The sequence below is a fragment of the Molossus molossus genome, unplaced genomic scaffold, assembly GCF_014108415.1.
Source record: "Molossus molossus isolate mMolMol1 unplaced genomic scaffold, mMolMol1.p scaffold_m16_p_14, whole genome shotgun sequence".
Taxonomy (NCBI): domain Eukaryota; kingdom Metazoa; phylum Chordata; class Mammalia; order Chiroptera; family Molossidae; genus Molossus; species Molossus molossus.
In genome coordinates this window covers 27,516,549-27,537,483 of record NW_023425349.1, presented here as the reverse complement: position 1 = coordinate 27,537,483, position 20,935 = coordinate 27,516,549, and positions in this window count along the sequence as shown.

The following is a 20,935-nucleotide window of genomic DNA, read 5'->3' as shown; positions in this document are numbered from 1 at the left end:
ACCTAATGCCCAATGTGGTGGCATTAAGAGGTGGGGCCTTTGGGAGGTACTTAGGACCTAAGGCCCTCATAAATAGGTTTAGTGCTCTTAAACAAAAGACCTCACAGAGCTCCTCAGTCCCCTTGCATCTTATGAAAACACAGGGAAAAGATGGCTATCTAAAATCATAGGCCCCACTCCAGACCTAGTGCCTCAGAATTTGCACTTTAGTGAGATTTCCCAAGGTGTTTTCTTAGATGCTGCCCCAGGACAAATTTTCTCACTTTTATTTTTTTTAATCATCTCTACTTTTAAGATAAATATATATTAAATAATTCCCTCTCCCCAATCTCCGCTCAAATTTTGATCAAGTGATCCTTTTGTGCTTAGTGGTTAGAGCGTTGATCTGTGGTCCCGAGAGACGTGGGTTCGGTTCCCGCTAAGGGCTCCTACCTCGGTTGCATTTTGTCCCTGGCCCCTGTAGGGATCGTGTTAGTGGCAGCCACTCGATGTCTCTCTCGTATCGATGTTTCTCTTTCTCTCTTCTTCCCTCTCTCCCTCCAGCTCTTTCTGAAGATAAATGCAAAAAACAACAACAACAACAAAAAAACGTCCTCAGGTGAGGATAAAAAAAAAAGTATGATGGTAAACAGATCAAGAAAATATGGTTTCAAATCATAGCTGAACTTTTTAGTTGAATGACAATATACTTAAGCATTATGTTCCTCAATATACTCATTTTAAATAAAAAATAATAATGATGATGATAATAATAATAATATATACCCCATATACATGTTGTGAGAATAATCACATGTGATGTCTAGAACAGGAGTCAGTAAATTAAGGCCTGAAGCACATATGGGCCTGCATGTCAAATCCTGCCCTCTGTTTCGGTAACTAAATTCTGTAAATAATTTTTAAAAATTACAGTTGAGATACAATATTACATTAGTTTCAGGTGTACACATCCCATGATTAGACATTTATATAACTTATGAATTGATCACCCTGATAAGTCTAGTAGCCATCTCACTCCATATATAGCGATTGCAGTGTTATTGACATTTTTTATGTTGTATTTTACATTCCTGCGACTCCCAATTTGTACTTCTAAATCTTTTCACACCTTATCCCATTAGTCAATTTTAACTGGAATACAGCCACATCATTTGTTTGTGTATTGCCTTCAGCTGTTTCCATGAGAAAATGGCTGAGCTGCATAGCTACAACACATACCTTATGGCCTACAGAGCCTAAAATAATTATTTGGCCCTTAACAGAAAAAGTTTTCAGATCTCTGATTAAGAACATAGAACTTAATCATTTGATAAGCATTTTCTCTCTATGAAATCCTTGTAGTAAGGTGTTGTCTTGCTTGTAAAGTGATTATTTCACCAGTCAAACCTCCATTATGCATATGCTTAGATATAGTTTTTAAGTGACATGAATGTGATTTTACTAATCCAGCAGTGCTTATTAATCCCTTTGAGGTTAACGATTTAGCTCTTATGACACAGATAACAGCTTTAGTCTGTAGTCTCAGAGCAGAGAATAACAGATTGGTCAATGACAGATAAAACCCATGATCCACTAATTTCTGTTATGGGTTAAAAAGCTATCTTACACATAAGCTTTTTCCCTCCCAAAGTAAGATTCTTCTCATGAGATGAAATCCACTAACCTTCATATATTAGAAGGCCACCAGGCATAATCAATCAATTTAAACCCAATTGAACTGATGTACCTCCGGCCCTAAAATCAATAATTTAAATGAAATAAGTATCCTGAAACAATAACATGTGGAAATGTTAAAAGATTTAGCTCCTTCTTATAGAGTTAACACAAAATTTTATTTGAAAATATCCTATTTCCCCGTATTAGAAACCACTCTAGTGTTTTTCATGTATCTTGCCCGGGTTCTGATTGCAAAACTTTGCAGGCTGATTAACTAAAGTGAGTCTACCAGCCATTACAATAGTACTTTTAAACAAACATCAGGCTTTGTTCCCCTAAGAAACACTCTCGGGCAGTGCAGCATTTCTCAGTAACTTCTGCACAAGTTTGAAGCTTAGCTCTTTAATGGATCACTGGACCTTCTTCAGCTGAAGATACCTATTATATGGTTAAATTAATCACTTTAATTTCTCTGAAGGATCCCAAATTGTTGCTACCTTATTATAATAACAGGATTTTCAGTGTAGCTCCTTGTACAAGTCACTTTTTTTTTTTTTATGAATGAGATTGAGAAAATATTCAATTTCATTTGATTTTAAAAAATTCTTGTCCAACATATGGAAATATATTGTCACTTTGAGATACAGGTTTAAATTACTTATGGCTCCTCCTCTCAGATAGCTAAAAATGTAATATTGTTGATCTAGATATATGCATATATACATAGTTAGAGGTAATGAAATGTAGTGAAGAGCCTCATTGTGCAAAGCCCTTAATCTGGAGTCAGCTGATCATAGTTCAGATAACAGCTTTTACAATTGCTTGTGCTATGGTATTAGGTAAGCCTTTTAAGAGCTTCTTCTATCTGTAAAAAAAAATAAAATAAAAGTTTTATAGTTACTTTTTTCAGCTAGGATTAAATAGGAAAGCATATGGTAGGAGTCTGGCCTTTGGTTGGCATCTGACTAATATTGGTTCACTTTGAATGTACCTAGACACATGGAAAAAGAATGATTCTAGGGGGGGAAATAAAGATAATATAAATGCAGAAACCAACTTTGAAAATAGTTATGGTTTTTACAGGCAGAGAAAGGCCATTCCTAGAAGCCAGAGAGGGTAGAGTCAAGGATTTTGAAAATACAGACACAAATTTGTAGAATATTGAAGTAAGATACAAGGCTAGCTGGTTTTGTGAGGAGGGAAGTGGAAAGGGTTAAAGAAAAAGAAAATTATAATGAAATATCACATTACTGTGATGAGGATAATTAATGGAAAAACACTATCTTGATTAATATTTTTGAATGAATGTTGAATGACTTTTGACATATGTATTTTTACCCCAGTTCTGTGCCCTTTATTACTAATGAGATGACAACAGGCTCCATTCTTTGCAAAATATAAGATAGTGCAATGAGGTAGGCAACTTACTAAATGTCAATCTATTAAAATCCTACCTAGGTTACTCTATTTCCTCAAAGTGGCTGATTCAATTTCTTTTTTTGTTTTTTTTATCCTCACCCGAGGATATTTTTCCATTTTTTGTACAGATAGAATGGGAGGGAGAGAGAGGAAGGAAGAGAGAGTGAGAAACATCGATGTGAAGGGACACATCGAGTGGCTGCCACCCACATGACCAACCAGGGCCGGGGACAAACTGCAACCGAAGTACGTGCCCTTAGCGGGAACCGAACCCGGGTCTCTCCGGACCACAGGCCGACGCTCTAACCGCTGAGCCAAACTGGCCAGGGCGGCTGATTCAATTTCAATGGCAAAATAGAAACTAGGGAATAAACACACACACACACACACACACACACACATACCAGAGAGAGAAACATACCATGTAGCAATGCCCTTCAAAGAAAAAAAAAATACTTATGTTTCCGCTACTATTATCTTCTTGTCCTTTTCTGCCATTTTTTACAATTAAAATATTAATTTCCCAAATAAATTTATGCAACCCAGTGTGGCAGTCATGCTAGAAACAAAAGTCACCTATTATTTTTCCGACTAAATCCTGGAGTAATGAGGAGGAATGTGGTTAGAAAGAAGGGGAACATATGAGAGAGTTCCAAATGTAGCAATAAAAGAAGAGAGTTAATGTTCTATGAAATCTTCAGTTTAGAAATCTCCAGTTTACCATCTCAAGAAGGGATATATCTCTAAATAAGTTGTTTTTGGTTTTTTGTCATTTCTTATTTTCTGAAAAATAAGCTATTAAGAATGATTTTAAAATAGAAAAATATGTAAGCTTATTGTAATAGGACCAAAGAAGAGAGAAACTTAGTAGCCAGGCTTAAAAGGAAAAGAACTTGCAGGCACGAAGTCTGATGGGAGGCAGCCTGAGCTGGCATAAAATAAAGATGTAGGGGACACCTTCTGGGAGAAGGGGATGGGAACCTGAGCAGTAGTAAATAAACCTACAGACTCCTCAATACACCTATTTTTTTTTTTTAAAGCTTATTTTCATTGTTAGCATAATGTAGTAAAGAGAGATAGTGAACTCAGTGGAAGGAATGGCATATTAATTTTGAAAAAATCTGGGGTTTGATTCAATTATTTTCCTCTGTTCCAGCCAGATGACTTGAAGCAAATCATTTCACATTTTCTGGTAACATTGGATTAAATGATTTTCAAGAGCTGTTCCTGCTCTAAAATACTCTTTGATGCTAGAAAACGATTGCTGTAATCCACAGAGATTAAAAACAAACAAAATCTTAATTGAGATGCAAACAGAATACAGCACTTGAAGACAGAGTTTCAAATAATTTCCTCTGGTAAGGAGACTAATGAGCAGGGAAATGACCAATTGTGAGCAACAGATGGAAAATGGGGGGAAAATCTGAAAAAGTTTATCACCTATTCAGTCCCTGAATAATTCAGTGATGACTGAATTCCCTTTTCTCATTGCCTAAACACTTAGCAAAACCCATTGCTGTTACTCTTATGACTCTCCTGAGGTCATTTTTATCCAAAAAATGCTCTTCCATAATGGTCCAAAACTAAGTAAGAAAAGAACAACAAAGGAGGCTTTTCCCATTAGCCATTCATCCAGCTTGGTTTCTCTCGGCCTCCATTTAGAAAGGGTTCTATACAATCCATTCCCATTGTCAATCCCTTAGTCCAAGTCACAGTACTTTCCCCCTAGATTTTTGCTGCAATGAACTAATCATTCACTCTGACTCCAGTCTTCCTTGCCATTGATTATGGTAGCTACAAAAAAAAAGAAAAAAAACGTCTAAAATGCAAACATCCAATATATCTCTTTAGAGAAAGTAATGTACTCCAAAATTTGTATTATTGCTGTAGACCTCCCATTAGCATTTATGCACAGTTCTTATCAATCACACCTTTTTTATTCCAATAATAAGGAACTACTCTAATCTGTTTACATTCAAACTTTATGTTATGTCTTTTATACAGATATATAGATATTAGGGGGAAAAAAGAAATAGTGAAGGGACACTGTGGGCAAGTTTATTCATTTAATTGGTTTCATGCTTAGAGCACAGTGGATAAAAAGAAGTATCAACTTGAATTCCAAACACTGGAATATCCAAATAGATTAGAGTCTGTCAAATAAATGTTCATTTTAGCTCAGAGTATAAATGCAGAGAAACTGTACACTTACTGTTAACACACATTTGGAAAAATGCTGCCTTCCTGGAAAAGTTGATATGTATATATGAAAGGTGAATTTCATGTCTGATTCAGATAACCCAGAACTTTAAAAACTGCTTTGGCTTTTCACATAATACTTGAGCTTACAAAGCTGTGAAGCACTGCTTGACTTAGTAATTTTTCCTCTACTCGCCTGACACTGAAATAATACGGGAAAAACATTGTATTTTACTTCCAATTCAGATTACTTTATTCTATTACTTTATCTAATTCTTTTTATAACTGTTCAAATACCATTATCTTCTCTAATAAAGAAGAGAGTATCAGTTTATTTCATTTAAAGCTCTAGCTCTAGCTCTGGCCAGTTTGGCTCAGCAGTTAGAGCGTCAACCTGTGGTCCAGAGAGACCCGGGTTCAGTTCCCGCTAAGGGAATGTGGGCAGGTACCTCGGTTGCAGTTTGTCCCCGGCCTTGGTTGGGTTGTGCGGGTGGCAGCCACTCAATGTGTCTCTTTCACGTCAATATTTCTCTCTCTCTCTCTCTGTCTCTCCCCCCCACACACACACACTCTATCTGAGCAAAGAATGGAAAAATGTCCTCGGGTGAGGATAAAAATAAATTAAAAAAAAAACACACAAAACTATAGCTCTATACCCACAAGATACCACATTCATTCTTCAGTAAAAAGAGAACAGTACGTTTTTGATATGTAAAGGAAGCTGACAATATTTTAAAGCTCTGAAGTGTCATTGAAACACCAATAAATGTAAATGTAACAAAGCAATAGACAGTGGAAATGTAAACATTAAAATTAAAAAGCAGTTTTATTACCCCATGGCTTGAATTCAGTTACTTAGCAATTTGTACTTATCTGTGTTACTGTCATTCCTCAAGACACTCATGGCGAGGCCTGGGTCTTATTGAATGTCACATACCCACTCTACACATCATACCTGGCAGGTAAGGAGTATTCTATAAATGTTTATGTAATGAATTCTCCATCAGCTTCCTAACTAATTAGGCTGCCATAACATATTACTACAAACATAGTGGCTTACAGAAACAGAACTATGTACTCCCTCTCAGTTTTAGCAGCCAGAAATCTGACATCAAAGTGTCACAGGTTTAGTTCCTTCTGAAGGTACTAAGGGAGAATTGCTTCTCTGTGCCTCCTCCTAGCTACTGACTTCCCAGCAATTGACTTTCCTTGGCTTGTAGATGCATTACTTCAGTTTCCCCATCATCACATCATCTTCTCTACTATGTCTCTGTATGTCCTGTTTTGTCTCTTATAAAAATGTTCTCATTAGACTTAGAGCCCATTCTAATCCAGTATGATCTTATCACTACCTTTACATTAATTACATCTACAAAGATCCTATATCCAAGCAAGGTCACAGTCTGAGTTTCTGTGTGGGCACATAAGGTATTTTTAATTTATAAGCATTTTTTTTATCACTCATTTCTGAAAAAGAAGACTAATTGAAAGTAGCAAAGTCTGAGAGAACTCAAAACATATAAAGTACAAATTATGCTGATAAGGTTTGAGAAATGTTTTTTAACAGTAAATATATTTTTTAATTTTGAAAAACTACAGGGAATTATGAAAAAACACAAATAGAACCACTAATGGAGTTGTACTTTAAGTAGAATATTTAACAGTTTTAAATAGATAGATACATGATAGATAGAAAGACAGATAATTCAGGTTCATTCAGTTATTCATCTATTCATTTATTCCAAGGTGATATTATATTCTTTTACTACATAAGTCAGCTATTGCAGCAAGTAAGTTAGAGCCCCCAAATGCACAAAGTACTAAATATGTTACAATGTTTCTAATTGTGTTAAAATGGAAATTTTTAAATATAGTAGAATCTTAAGTATTTCTGATAATGAGATGAGGATAAAGCATTTAAGTTCTGTACACACAGCGTGCCCATGGTAAAGCACTTAAAGGAGCTACAAAAATTAGAGATGAGTTACACATTCTTCTTTCACAGACAGAACAAACAGTCCTTATCTGTAATCTTTTTTATGATTAGGGCTCCCAAAATTTTAAAATATCTATACACATTTAATTTATCCTTTCAAAATAAAGGTAATACTTTAATAATGAGTGAGGAGATCCTTTTTTAAATTTTTTATCCTCACCCAAGGATATTTTTACATTTATCTTTGGATGGGGGGAGGGGGAAGGGAGGGGAGGGAAGGGGGAGGGGAGGAGGAGGGGGAGAGAAACATCGATTGGTTGCCTCCCAAACAACACCAACTGAGGTTGGGAAGGAACTGCAACCGAGGTAGATGCCCTTGGCCTGCATCAAACCCAGGACTCTGGTCTGCGGAATGATGCTCTAACTGCTGAGCCAAACCGGCCAGGGCAGGAGTGCCATTTTTATCTACTTATTTTTTCTCTGTTTCTTTATTTTATTTTTGTTACAGATGTTTCTCCTTTTTTACCCCATTGGCACCCTCCTCCCCATTCCCCACACCCCTCCCTGGTTTTGCTGTCCATGTCCATTGGTTATGTGTACATGATATACGTTCTGTGGTTTATCTCTTCCCTCCCCCAACCACTCCCTCTTCTGAGGGTTGTCAGTCTGTACACTACACTTCCATGTCTCTGGGACTACCCTATTCGTCAGACTGTCATGTTCATTATATTCCACAAATATGTGAGATCATGTGGTATCTGTCTTTTTCTGCTTGGCTTGTTCCAGGTCCCTCCATGTTGTCTCAAAGGATAGGAGATCTTTCTTTCTTACAGCTGCATAGTACTCCATTGTGTATATGTTCCACTGCTCTTTTATCCATTCGTCTACTGATGGACACTTGGGCTGTTTCCAGATCTTAGCTATTGTAAATAGTGCTGCTACAAACATGAGGGTACATATATTTTTTCTGATTGGTGGTACAGGCTTCTTAGGATATATTCCTAGAAGTGGAATCACTGGGTCAAATGGCAGTTCAATTTTTAACTTTTTGAGGTAACACCCATAGTGTTTTCCCTAGTGGCTGCACCAGTTTGCATTCCCAACGGCAGTGTACTAGAATACCCTTTTCTCCACACCCTCGCTAACACTTGTTGTTTGATGATTTGTTGATGGTGGCCATTCTGACAAGTGTGAGGTGACACCTCATTGTTGTTTTAATTTGCATCTCCCTGACGATTAGTGATGTTGATTGAGCATTTCTTCATATGTGTCATAGCCATTTGTATGTCCTGTTTGGAGAGGTGTCTATTTAGTTCCTCTGCCCATTTTTTAATTGGGTTCTTTGTCTTCCTTTTGTTGAGTTGTATGAGTACTCTATATATTTTAGAAATTAACTCCTTATCTGATGTATCACTGGCAATAATGCTCTCCCATACAGTGGGTTGCCTTTCCATTTTGATGGTTGTTTCTTTTGCTGTGCAGCTTTTGAGTTTGATGTAGTCCCATGTGTTCATTTTTTCCTTTGTTTCTGTTCCCTCAGGTGATGATGTATCAGTGAAAATTCTGCTGCATATGATGTGTGAAATTTTGTTGCCTACATTTTCTTCTAGGGTTTTCATGGATTCACGTGTCACATTTAAGTCTTTTATCCATTTTGAGTTTATTCTTGTGAATGGTGTAAGTTGAAGGTTTAGTTTCATTTTTTTGCATGTAGCTGTCCAATTTTCCCAACACCATTTATTAAAGAGGCTGTCTTTACTCCACTGTATGCTTTTGCCACCTATGTCAAATAATAATTGAGCATATTGCCTTGGGTCCATTTCTGGGTTCTCTGTTCTGTTCCACTGGTCTATATGCCTGTTCTTGTGCCAGTACCAGGCTGTTATGATTACAGTAGCTTTGTGTATAACCTGATATCTGGTATTGTGATCCCATCTACTTTGTCCTTCTTTTTCAAAATTGCTGTGACTACTCAGGGTCTTTTTTGGTTCCATATGAACTTTTGAAGTATTTGTTCTATGTCTGTGAAATATGTCGTTGGTATTTTGATGGGGATTGCATTGAATCTATAGATTGCTTTGGGTAGTGTGGACATTTGAATGATGTAAATTCTTACAATCCATGAACAAGGTATGTGCTTCCACTTTTTTATATCTTCCTCTATTTCTTTTTTCAATGTCCTGTAATTTTCTGCAAATAAGTCCTTTATTTCTTTGGTTAAGTTTATTCCTAGGTGTCTTAATCTTTTTGCTGCGATGGTAAATGAGATTGTCTTTCAGTTTCTCTTTCTGTGAGTTCATCATTGGTGTAGAAGAATGCCATCGATTTCTTGACATTAATTTTGTATCCTGATACTTTGCCAAATTAACTTATTAATTCTAGATTTTTGATGGAGTCTTTAGGTTTTTCTATGTATAATATCATGTCATCTGCAAATAATGACAGTTTTACTTCCTCCTAAAACGAGGCTTTCAGACCTGGCCGGTTTGGCTCAGCAGTTAGAGCATCGGCCTGCGGTCCGGAGAGACCCGGGTTCGGTTCCTGCTAAGGGCATGTACCTTGGTTGCAGTTTGTCCCCGGCCCTGGTTGGTTGTGCGGGTGGCAGCCACCTGATGTGCCTCTTTCACGTCGATGTTTCTCTCTCTCTCTCTCTCCCTCCCACTCTATCTGTGCAAAAAATGGAAAAATGTCCTCGGGTGAGGATAAAAAATAAATAAATAAATAAATAAATAAATAAATAAATAAATAAAACGAGGCTTTCAAATAACCTATTTAATATTAGGTGAGTTTGGGTTTTAATTGATTAATTTCACTTATGTTGTCACATTTATGTTCTTGGAATTGTTCCCAGTTTTCTCTAAAAGTCCTGTGCATGTTTGCAGGTTCTTTAGTGATATCTGGTTTCATTCATGATATGGTAATTTATCTTCTTTTCTTTATTGTGTTGCTAGAAGTTTTTAAATTTCATCAATCTTTTTCAAAGAAGTTGCTCTTTGCTTTAACAATTTTTTTTTTGCTTTACAATTTAGTGTCACTGATTCCTGCAGTTATCTTTATTTTTTATTTTATTCTTCTTGTTGTAAGATTACCTTTCTCTTCTCTTTCTAGGTTCTTGAGATGAGAGCTTAGATTATTGATTTGGAACATTTTCTCTTTTTAAACTACATATATAATGCTGTACATGTCCCTGTCATGATCCCACAAAATTTGATATCTTGTATTTTCCTTTCCATTCAATCTAGTGTATTTCTATATTTCCTTGAAGACTACCTTTCTGGCACATGGGATATTTAGAAGTGTATCATTTTGTTCTTAAGTATCTGGAGATTTTCCCATCATATTTGTGTTGATTCTTACTTTGACTCTGTTCTGGTCATAGAACACTGTATGATATCATGTCTTCTGAATTTGTTTTAATTCGTTATATCACCGAGGATACAGTCTATTTTGGTATATGTCCTGGGATACTTGAATGGTGTCAAACCTCAGTACCTCACCCAAATTTAGTCTACAGTGTCTAAAATATTATATATCAGGGGAAAAAGAAAATCTTAAAAAATTCTTTATAAATGTTTAGCTCTCATATTATACAGGTAACCTCAACTTGTCCCATCTATCAGAAACATACCTTAAAAAAATAAAGTGAAGCAAAGACAAAAGCCAACAGTTTTATGTAAATGAATGAGTTCTGCATCATTATGTTTGTGTAACTCATAACTGAAATTTTAGAATCAGGGTCAAGATGGCGGGTAGGTAAACACGGTACCACGTCCTCCCACAACCACATCAAAGTTACAACTAAACTACAGAACAACCATCATTCAAAACCGCCTGAAATCCAGCTGAATGTAAGTCCTACAACTACGGAATTAAAGCAGCAGCCACATCCAGACTGGTAGGAGGGCGGAGGGGACGGGCTGGTCCCACACCCACGTGTGGCGGATAAAAAGGAGGAGGACACCTCGCCTGGGAAGGTCCTTCTTGAGGACTGAGGGGTCCCCGTCCCACACCAGGTGCCCCGCTCAGGGTTCCAGTGCCAGGAAGAGAATCCCCATAACTTCTGGCTGGAAAAACCAGCAGGAACTGAGGCTCAGGGAGGCTGAAGCGGCTGGAGCCCCAGGCAGCTCCTTAAAGGGCCCGCGCACGGACTTATCGGACTCTCTCCCTCTAAGCTCGGAGGGGAGGCAGCTCGAGGGGCACCAGAGACATACAGGGAAGAACTGAGCTGTTTGGCACTGGAGCGAGGGCTGGAGAGGGGGCTTCCTTGGGGACAAACGTGCTATAAGAGGCCTTTGTTCCTTTGGTGAGCCCTTCCCTGGGGCGGCAGACAGAAGCCATATCTGGGACTCCAGCAATCTGGCTCACACTGGTAGCCCCGCCCTGGTGACTCCCTGAGGCCCCGCCCCACCCCACCCAACTTTCAGGCCCACCCAAGCTGTTGCCACTTGCTTAACCATAGGATTGGCCTGTCTTGGATCCTGCTTCAGGTTTTTCCTAAATTCTTTCAAACGAGCAGCATCTGGTCTCAGCTAGCCCCATACCTCTTGTTAAGTAATACACTGAAACAAACACAGGGAGGCAGCCAAAATGAGGATACAAAGAAACAGGTCCCAAATGAAAGAACAGAACAAAACCCCAAGAAAAGAACTAAGAGAAATGGAGATTAGCAACCTAACAGATGCAGAGTTCAAAATACTGCTTATAAGGATGCTCAATGAACTTAGTGAGAACCTCAGTGAACTTAGGGAGGGCTCAAGAGCATAAAAAAGGACCAGTTAGAAATCATGGATACACAATTAGAATTGAAGGAGGCATTAACTGAAATAAAGAATAATTTACACAGCTTCAATAATAGAGTATATAAATCCAAGGAGCAAACCATCGATTTGGAATATAAGGAAGCAAAAAATGCCCAATCAGAACAACAAAAAGAAAAAAGAATCCAAAAAAAATGAGGATAGTGTAAGGAGCCTCTGGGACAACTTCAAGCGTGCCAACATTCGCATCTTGGGGGTGCCCGAAGGAGAAGAGAGAGAACAAGAAATCGAAAACCTGTTTGAAACAATAATGGCAGAAAACTTTCCTAACTTGGTGAAGGAAACAGACATACAAGTCCAGGAAGCACAGAGAGTCCCAAACAAGATGAACCCCAAGAGGCCCACACCAAGACACATCATCATCAAAATGCAAAAGGTTCAAGACATAGAGAGAATCTTAAAAGCAGCAAGAGAAAGGCAGCTAGTTACCTACAAGGGAGTTCCCATAAGGCTGTCAGCTGATTTCTCAAAAGAAACTTTGCAGGCCAGAAGGGAGTGGCAAGAAATATTCACAGTGATGAAAAGCAAGAACCTACAACCAAGATTACTCTATCCTGCAAAGCTGTCATTTAGAATCGATGGCCATATAAAGACTTTCCCAGACAAGAAAAAGTTAAAGGAGTTCATTACCACCAAACCATTATTATAGGAAATGATGAAGGGTCTTTTTGAAGAAAAAGACACAATATATGAACAAACAAAATGGCAATGAGTTCATATCTATCGACAATGGAATCTACAAACAAAATGAACAGGTAGAACAGAAACATTCTCATAGATACAGAGAACATTTTGTTGTTTGCCAGTTGGGAGGGGGGTTGGGGGAAGGGGTGAAAAAGGTGAAGAGATTAATAAGCACAAATTCATTGCTAGACTGACAAACCTCAAAGGGAAAGGGGTTGGGGGGTGGGAAGAAATAAACCAAAGAACTTATATGCATAACCAATGGACATAGACAATAGTGTGAGAAAAGGCGGGAGGGGGGCGGGAGTGGGGAGGAGGGGGTCAATGGGGGGGAAATGTGGAACATCTGTAATACATTTTACATCCAACAATAAAGATTTTTAAAAAAGAAATTTTAGAATCAAGTCTATATGATCTCTATTTGTGTTTGTAAGTTTATGTATTTTTGTATATATGCATATGTGATATTATTCAACCTCTGGATGGTGTTATCAAATTAATTTCTGAAACTTCTTACAGGATTTCATAAAGGAAATCTTTTCTTTTTGGCTTAATGATAAATAAGTACTTATATAAATTAAATATTCATAAAACTCCTAGAAATATAACAATAATCCAAATATTTTTCACGTACACATAATTTAGGTTAATCTTTGGCAAGTGAGGTTATTTAATATTGTTGGTTTAATAAAAACATGTAGGTTGCAGTTGCTGCCTTCTCATTGTATCCTCACAGAGACACAGAGAGTGAGGGTAAGGGTGAGTGTAAGGGTACTCCAGGGAGTCCCTTTATGAGGGCACCGGTCTTATTCAGGAGGGCCCTATCCTCATGACTACTACCTCCCAAAGGCCCCAACACCTAATACTGTCACTTTGTAGGTTAGGATCCGTTGGAGACGGATACAAACATTTAGTCAGCAACTGTCCTCAAGACCAAATATGGTATTAGAGACTATTATCTCACTAATTCTGCTGTTGTCATTTGTTTAAAACAAATTATGACAAGAAAACACCCTGAAAATTCAGTGACCGAATGGCATGAACATAAGCGTGCACTGCTTTGGGCTGTGCAGAGGTACCTGACAGAAAATTCTGTCATTTCCCACACATCTTCCATCAGGACATACTATTTTGAGGGCACAGTTGGTTCAATTTCCAACTTCTAGCATGTATATGTTTTTCTGAAGGGTTTCTGTACCAGCTGAACTTGTTACACCTGTGTGCTCAGAAATCAGCAACATGGAAGATTTAACACAGTCTGGGAATAATACTCAGTGATGTCTCATGAGAACTGAGATATATATACCCTTGCCCCTCAGGTGAAATAACTCTGATGTACATGTCGTCCAGAAGGATTCAGTTACTTGTAATGGTAATGTGCTCTACAGCAGGGTTTGTGTTTGTTTAGTTTACTGAAGTAGCCGAATTGCCTAGTACATAATAGCCACTCAATCATTATACAATCTGTCATATAGTAGAAGGTAGAATATTGTCTGTTCTGTTAAATGAATTAACTGATAAATGGATTTTAGATAAAATGACACATAACGTCATTGACAGCCAATGATGGCATACATCTGTGAATTCTATTTAAACTATTCCTATTTTGTTGTTGTCTTGGTGGTGGGTGGGGGCATGGATAATACTTGCATCACTCTATAAATCAATCACAGTAATTTGTCAGCTAATGCTGTGGTGAAAAAAATATGCATGTGTTATTAGTCACTAGAGATAATACCATCAAATTACAAATAGTTAATAGTTGTAATTACGTGAACCTGCCTATTGATCCTTGCTTATCTTAATATTGAATAGTGCAAGAAAGAGATTGGATATTCTCTTATTAGTTTTAGACATACAAGTGAAGGCAAAGGGACAGAACTAAATGATTTATGAAGGTCTCATAGCTCTTCGAATGAAAGTTTAGCCCAATCCCAATTAAATGCTAGGAGGAATTCTAATTTAAATACAATTTTACCAGCAACCTATATTGTCTCTTCCAACTTCTTTCTATAATCTCTTTGAGGAAATAAGAAATTAAAAAACTTAATAAATACAAAAATATCTACAAAGCCTAGTTACTGACAAGTAAAATGACAGAAAACCCAGCACTAGAATTTTTCAAGAACTCTTACAAATAGACAGATAAAAGGGAATTGAGAAAATGTTGAACTAATCTTTCTTTCATGACATTCACAAGCTTCACCTCATAAAACAGAATACTTTATAAAATACAGAAAAATATTTCAAACTCTGGCCATCTCTCTTTCCCTGACTCTACGTACCAGAGTCTGGAAACAAACAAACAAATGAGCATAAATAAAAAACTGGACACCACCATCTCTATTGTGCAAATGTTGCCATTGGAAAAGAGTAATCCTGTGCTTTCTATTCTCACAGTTTTCTATATTCAGGAAGATATAGCAATTTCTTCAAGCACAAGTAGAGGATACTTATTCTATCATAAGTGTGTGAAGAGAGGAATCTAGTAGTACTACCTGCTGGAATGAGATTAGCTCAGTGTATCTGAGGACACATCATCAAATCTTGGTGGAATTTAGCTTCTATATATTTCATAATCTTTTCTGTTCCACTGTTTTTCCAGAAATACTTGTTCTCTGCTGCAGCTTCCTAACACCCCCAATTCCTTCCCACTTTTAATCTTCTTTTCCTCAAAGGCCTTTCGAAATGCATATCTGAATAGATGTTCTCTTGTTTAAAACCTCTCAATGGCTTCTCAGTGATCTTAGAAATAAAACAAACAAACACATTTAGCTTATGTGGCCCTTAAGGGCATAGCCCCAGATGTGTACTGAAATTTATCTCATGCTCCTTTCACTCCCTCTTTGAACCTCAGTCACACACAGACTGGTATTCTTTAAGTTCTCTAAACATTACTTCCTCTCTTCTGTCTACTGTCCCTGCACATGCCCTGCTTCCTCTGGGAGTTTTCTCTCCCACCTGACTTTTAACTTACATCATTTTCAGTCACTTCCTTGGGGAAGACTTCCCTGGCCACAAAAACTGGGGAGGCCTTTCCTATCCTCTTATATTTGCATCTCTTATGTTATTTTTACTATATATTTTGTACACCCTTCAATGTATATTCCAAGAGATCAGAGACTATGTATGTTTTATATATAAATATATAAATAAATGGAAGTAGTGGGAAAATCTAAAGTTCTTTTAAGTAAATCTACTACAGATGAAGCTCTGCTAAGTAAAGTATCATTATGCACAGTAAACTTTACTTACAGAAATCAGAAAAAGAAACTGTCACTTCAGAAATGCAGAGTAGGGACAAGAGGAGCTAACACTTCATATAAAGGATTCTGATTATATATAACTTATTCAAAGGCAACTTAAATCAACATAAATAATCGAGAGAAAGTTAGCAGAGAACACTAAGATGAAAGAACAGAATTAAAGCACATCACTGAAAATGATCTATTATAGAAGTGACATAAAATACGAGTGATCATTTAGTAAGTTTTAATGGAGCACAGGGAGAAACGGATGTATTAAATCTAACATAAAAGCCTTATGAACAGGACTGACTCAGTTGAAAATGTAAAGGTGTGAGGCAAAGAGAAAAAATAGAATAAATATAATGAATAATCAGAAAAGATTACAAGGGAAGTAAACATACAAGAGCACACCTAATAGAAATACAGTAAAATACACTTGAAAGTAAGGAAAATGAGACATGAAACTGATAGTCATTAATATCAGACTTGTTTTGAGTGTATAAATAAAGACATTCATGAAAAATTACTTGTTAAAAGATAGGTACAAAATTATCATTCTTTGAAAGTGATATTAACCTAGAAATTCATGTAAAGAACTGTGGCCCGGGGGGGGGGGGGGGGTAGAGTTAGAGACTTTAATCATCTTGTGACAATACCATGGAACCTAACAGAAGATGGGATACTCCTGGGTCAGAGACAATTAATTTTTTTTACATTTTTATTGAATTTATTGGGGTGACATCGGTTAATAAAATTATGTTTCAAGTGTAAAACTGTAAAATACATCATCTGTATATTGTATTATGTGTTTACCACCCCAAGTCAGGTGACAAAAATCTTATTATTATCATGAAACCACATGGAGCATGAGTTCCATGTTCATGTCAGTTCTTCTCACCCCCCAAGACCCAGAGGCGTGATGTAATGTGGCCCAGAGAGATACTGCACACAAAGTCAGTTTGAGTTACAGCTGAGGAAGACAAAGCCCAGGAAACCCAAATCTTTTAAAGAAGCTTTCTAGCAAATCTTCTCAATCTTTGATCCAGAGAGAGGCAATATCTTTATTTTCCAGAAAGCAAACAAATCTGCCTTCTGCTCCAGAGAGAGACACTCTTTCTTACAAGATTGTTAGCTGTAATATCTTTTAAAAAGTCTGTTTAAATTTTTATTTCTTTATTGATTTTTAGAGAGAGAAGAAGGAAGAGGGAGACAGAGAGAAAAACATTGATGAGAAAAAACATCAACTTGCTGCCTCCTGCATACCCCTGACTGGGGATTGAGCCCACAACCTGGGCATGTCCCCTGACTGGGAATCGAACCGGTGACCACTTATTGCATGGGTCGACTCTCAACCACTGAGCTGGGCTAGAAAGTCTCTTTAAAAAAGCAAACAAAAAATAGCTACACTGGCCAGTTTGGCTCAGTAGTTAGAGCACTGGCCCATGTACTGAAGAGTTCCAGGTTCGATTCCCAGTCAAGGGCATGTAATTTGGCTGCATGTTCAATTTCTAGCCACTGTGGGGTCGTGTGGGAGGCAACCAATCGATGTGTCTCTCTCATATTGATGTTTCTCTCTCTCTCCCTTTTTCCTCCCACTCTATCTAAAAATTAATGGAAGAATATCCTTGGGTGAGGATCAAAAAACCAAAAGGCTATAATGCCTCTGCTCCAAGGATCACTGATGTCCAGCTATCCAAGGCCTCTGTGGAGAATGGCTGGGTAACAAAAACAAAAACAAAATAATAAACCATGAAAACTATGAAAGTCTTTTGCATATACAGGATAAGAAACATTTAGAAATATATATCTTGTTTATGAATTGAAAGTCTCAATATTGTTGATGAGCACTTTTCTCAAATTTATATCTAAATTTAAAAACTTCTAATTGAAATTTCATGGAATATACATTTTTTCCAAGAACATCTAAAATTTAATTAGTAAAATGTATGTTCCCCCCCTCCAAAAAAAATTAAGTTAAAGGCTATGCAGAGAGCTTTTGTATCTTGAATATGGATGACTTAAAAAATATATAATATAGAACACTGAAGAAATAAATTAAGAAAGATACAAAGAAGTGGAAGCATACACCATTTTTATGGGTTGGAAGAATTAACATCATTAAAATGTCCATACTACCCAAAGCAATCTATAGATTTAACACAATTCCTATTAAAACACCAATGGTATATGTCACAATAAATATTGCAAAAGTTTATATGAAACCCCAAAAGACTCCAAATAGCCTCAGAGATCTTGAGAAAGAACAAAGTTGGAAGTATCAAACTATACTACAAGGCCACTGTAATAAAAAAAGCCTGGTACTGGCATAAGAACAGGCATATAAATAAATGGAACGGAACAGAAAAATCAGAAATCAACCCACGTATCTATGGTCAATTAATATTTGACAAATGACGCAAGTGCATACGATGGGGTAAAGACAGTCTCTTCAATAAATAATGTTGGGAAAATTGGACAGGTTTATGCAAAAAATAAATAAAACTAGACCACCAACTTACACCATAGACAAGAATAAACTCAAAATGGATAAAAGACTTAAATATAAGTCATGAAACCATAAAAATTCTAGAAGAAAACATAGGCAGTAAAATCTCAGATATCTCTCAGAACAACATTTTTGCCAATATGTCTCCTAGGTAAGGGAAATAAAGGAAAAAGTAAACAAACGGATCTACATCAAACTAAAAAACTTCTGCACAGCAAAAGAAACCATCAACAAAATGAAAAGGGAACTCACTGGAGGAACATATTCGCCAATGATACATCTCATAAGGGATTAATCTTTAAAATATATAAAAAACGTACACAACTCAGCACCAGGATCACAAACAATCCAATTAAAAATGGAGAAAGGACCTGAATAGACACTTCTCCAAAGAGGACCTACAGATGGGCAATAAACAGATTAAAAAAAAAAAGCTTCAACATCACTAATCATCAAAGAGAAATAAATTTAAACCGTAATGAAATATCACTTCACATCTGCCAGAATGGCTAACATCAACAAATAACAAACAAATGGCTGGCAATTTAGGTTGGAGAAAGGCTAGTGACCTTCATTCACTCAATACCTGTGTACTATAGGTGATAAAACAAGTCAGAAAAGAGATTTTAAAATCCTCCCTTTGTGGAGCTTGTATTCTGATGGGACCTAAAAGAAGTATATGGAAGATGATTTTCTATTTGAAAGCTGGCAAGGCAGGCATACGAGATTGCAGTAAGACAGATTTTGTGGAAACAGTACTATGAAACACAGGAAGTTTAAATTTTGGTAATTTTAACAAAAATATAGGAAAACGCATTGGAATAGAGTTTATTTGTAGACATCTAACACATAAGTAAGAAAACAATGAAGAAAATTTGATGTAATCAAATTATCATTTTTGTTTTAAGCTTAATTTGAAATCTTACCTCAGGGCATAATTTCATTCTTATCCAACAAGATTGAAAGTTAGACAAAACAGAGAGAATCCTAGGGCAACCTAAATGTTACTTTGGAGAAAAAATAGAATTATCCATCAGATGGAAAGAACAATCTGTATTTTAAAATCTAGATGAGCCAAAAACAAAATAGGCTAAAATAAAAATGAAAAAAGAATCTTCAAACCACATGTCCTCAAGACTGGGTGGTCAAGTATGTAATTTTTAAATAATAAATACATTTATAAATGATTTTAACCCTCTATGACTTCTCACATATTCCACTGATTTACAGATCTGCAGACAAGAAATTACTCATGTCAAAAGAAGCATTGTTTGAAATTTTCCATAACACCATGAAAATGGTCTAGTCAGTAGAAACTTTTTATTTTTTTTAATAATTAATTTTTGTTACAGATGTTTCTGCTTTTTCCCCCACTGATCCCCCCTCCCCCTCCCTCCCTGCCCTTTCCCCAGTTTGTTGTCCATGTCCACTGTGTTCATGCATACATGCATATAAGTTCTGTGGTTTATCTCTCCCCCACCACACCCCTCTTTAGGGCATTGTCAGTCTGTACCCCATTTCCACGTCTCTGGGACTACCCCATTACTCAGACTGCTATGTTCATTATATTCCACAAATAAGAGAGATCATATGAAACTTGTCTTTCTCTGTTTGGCTTTTTTTTTACTTAGAATGATACTTTCCAGGTCCCTCCATGTAGTCTCAAATGATAAGAGATCTTTCTTACAGCTGCGTAGTACTCCATTGTGTATATGTACCACTGCTTTTTTATCCATTCGTCTACTGATGGACACTTGGGCTGTTTCCAGATCTTAGCTATTGTAAATAGTGCTGCTACACACATGGGGGTACATATATTCTTTCTGATTGGTGTTTCAGGCTTCTTAGGGTATATTCGTAGAAGTGGAATCACTGGGTCAAATGGAAGTTCAATTTTTAATTTTTTGAGGTAACACCATATTGTTTTCCATAGTGGCTTCACCAGTCTGCATTCCCACCAGCAGTGCACTAGAGTCCCCTTTTCTCCACACCCTCGCCAACACTTGTTGTTTGATGATTTGTTGATGGCGGCCATTCTGACAGGTGTGAGGTGATACCTCATTGTTGTTTTAATTTGCATCTCTCTGATGATTAGTGATGATGAGCATTTCTTCCTATGTTTCTTAGCCATTTGTATGTCCTGTTTGGAGAGGTGTCCATTTAGTTCCTCTGCCCATTTTTTTAATTGGATTCTTTGTCTTCCCTTTGTGGAGTTGTATGAGCACTCTATATGTATTGGAAATTAACCCCTTATCTGATATATCATTGGCAATTATGCTCTCCCATACAGTGGGTAGCCTTTCCATTTTGATGATTGTATCTTTCGCTGTGCAGACGCTTTTGAGATTGATGTAGTCCCATGTGTTCATTTTCTCCTTTGTTTCTATTGCCTTAGGTGATGTGTCAGTAAAAATTCTGCTGCGAATGATGTCTGAAATTTTGTTGCCTACAGTCTCTTCTAGGATTTTTA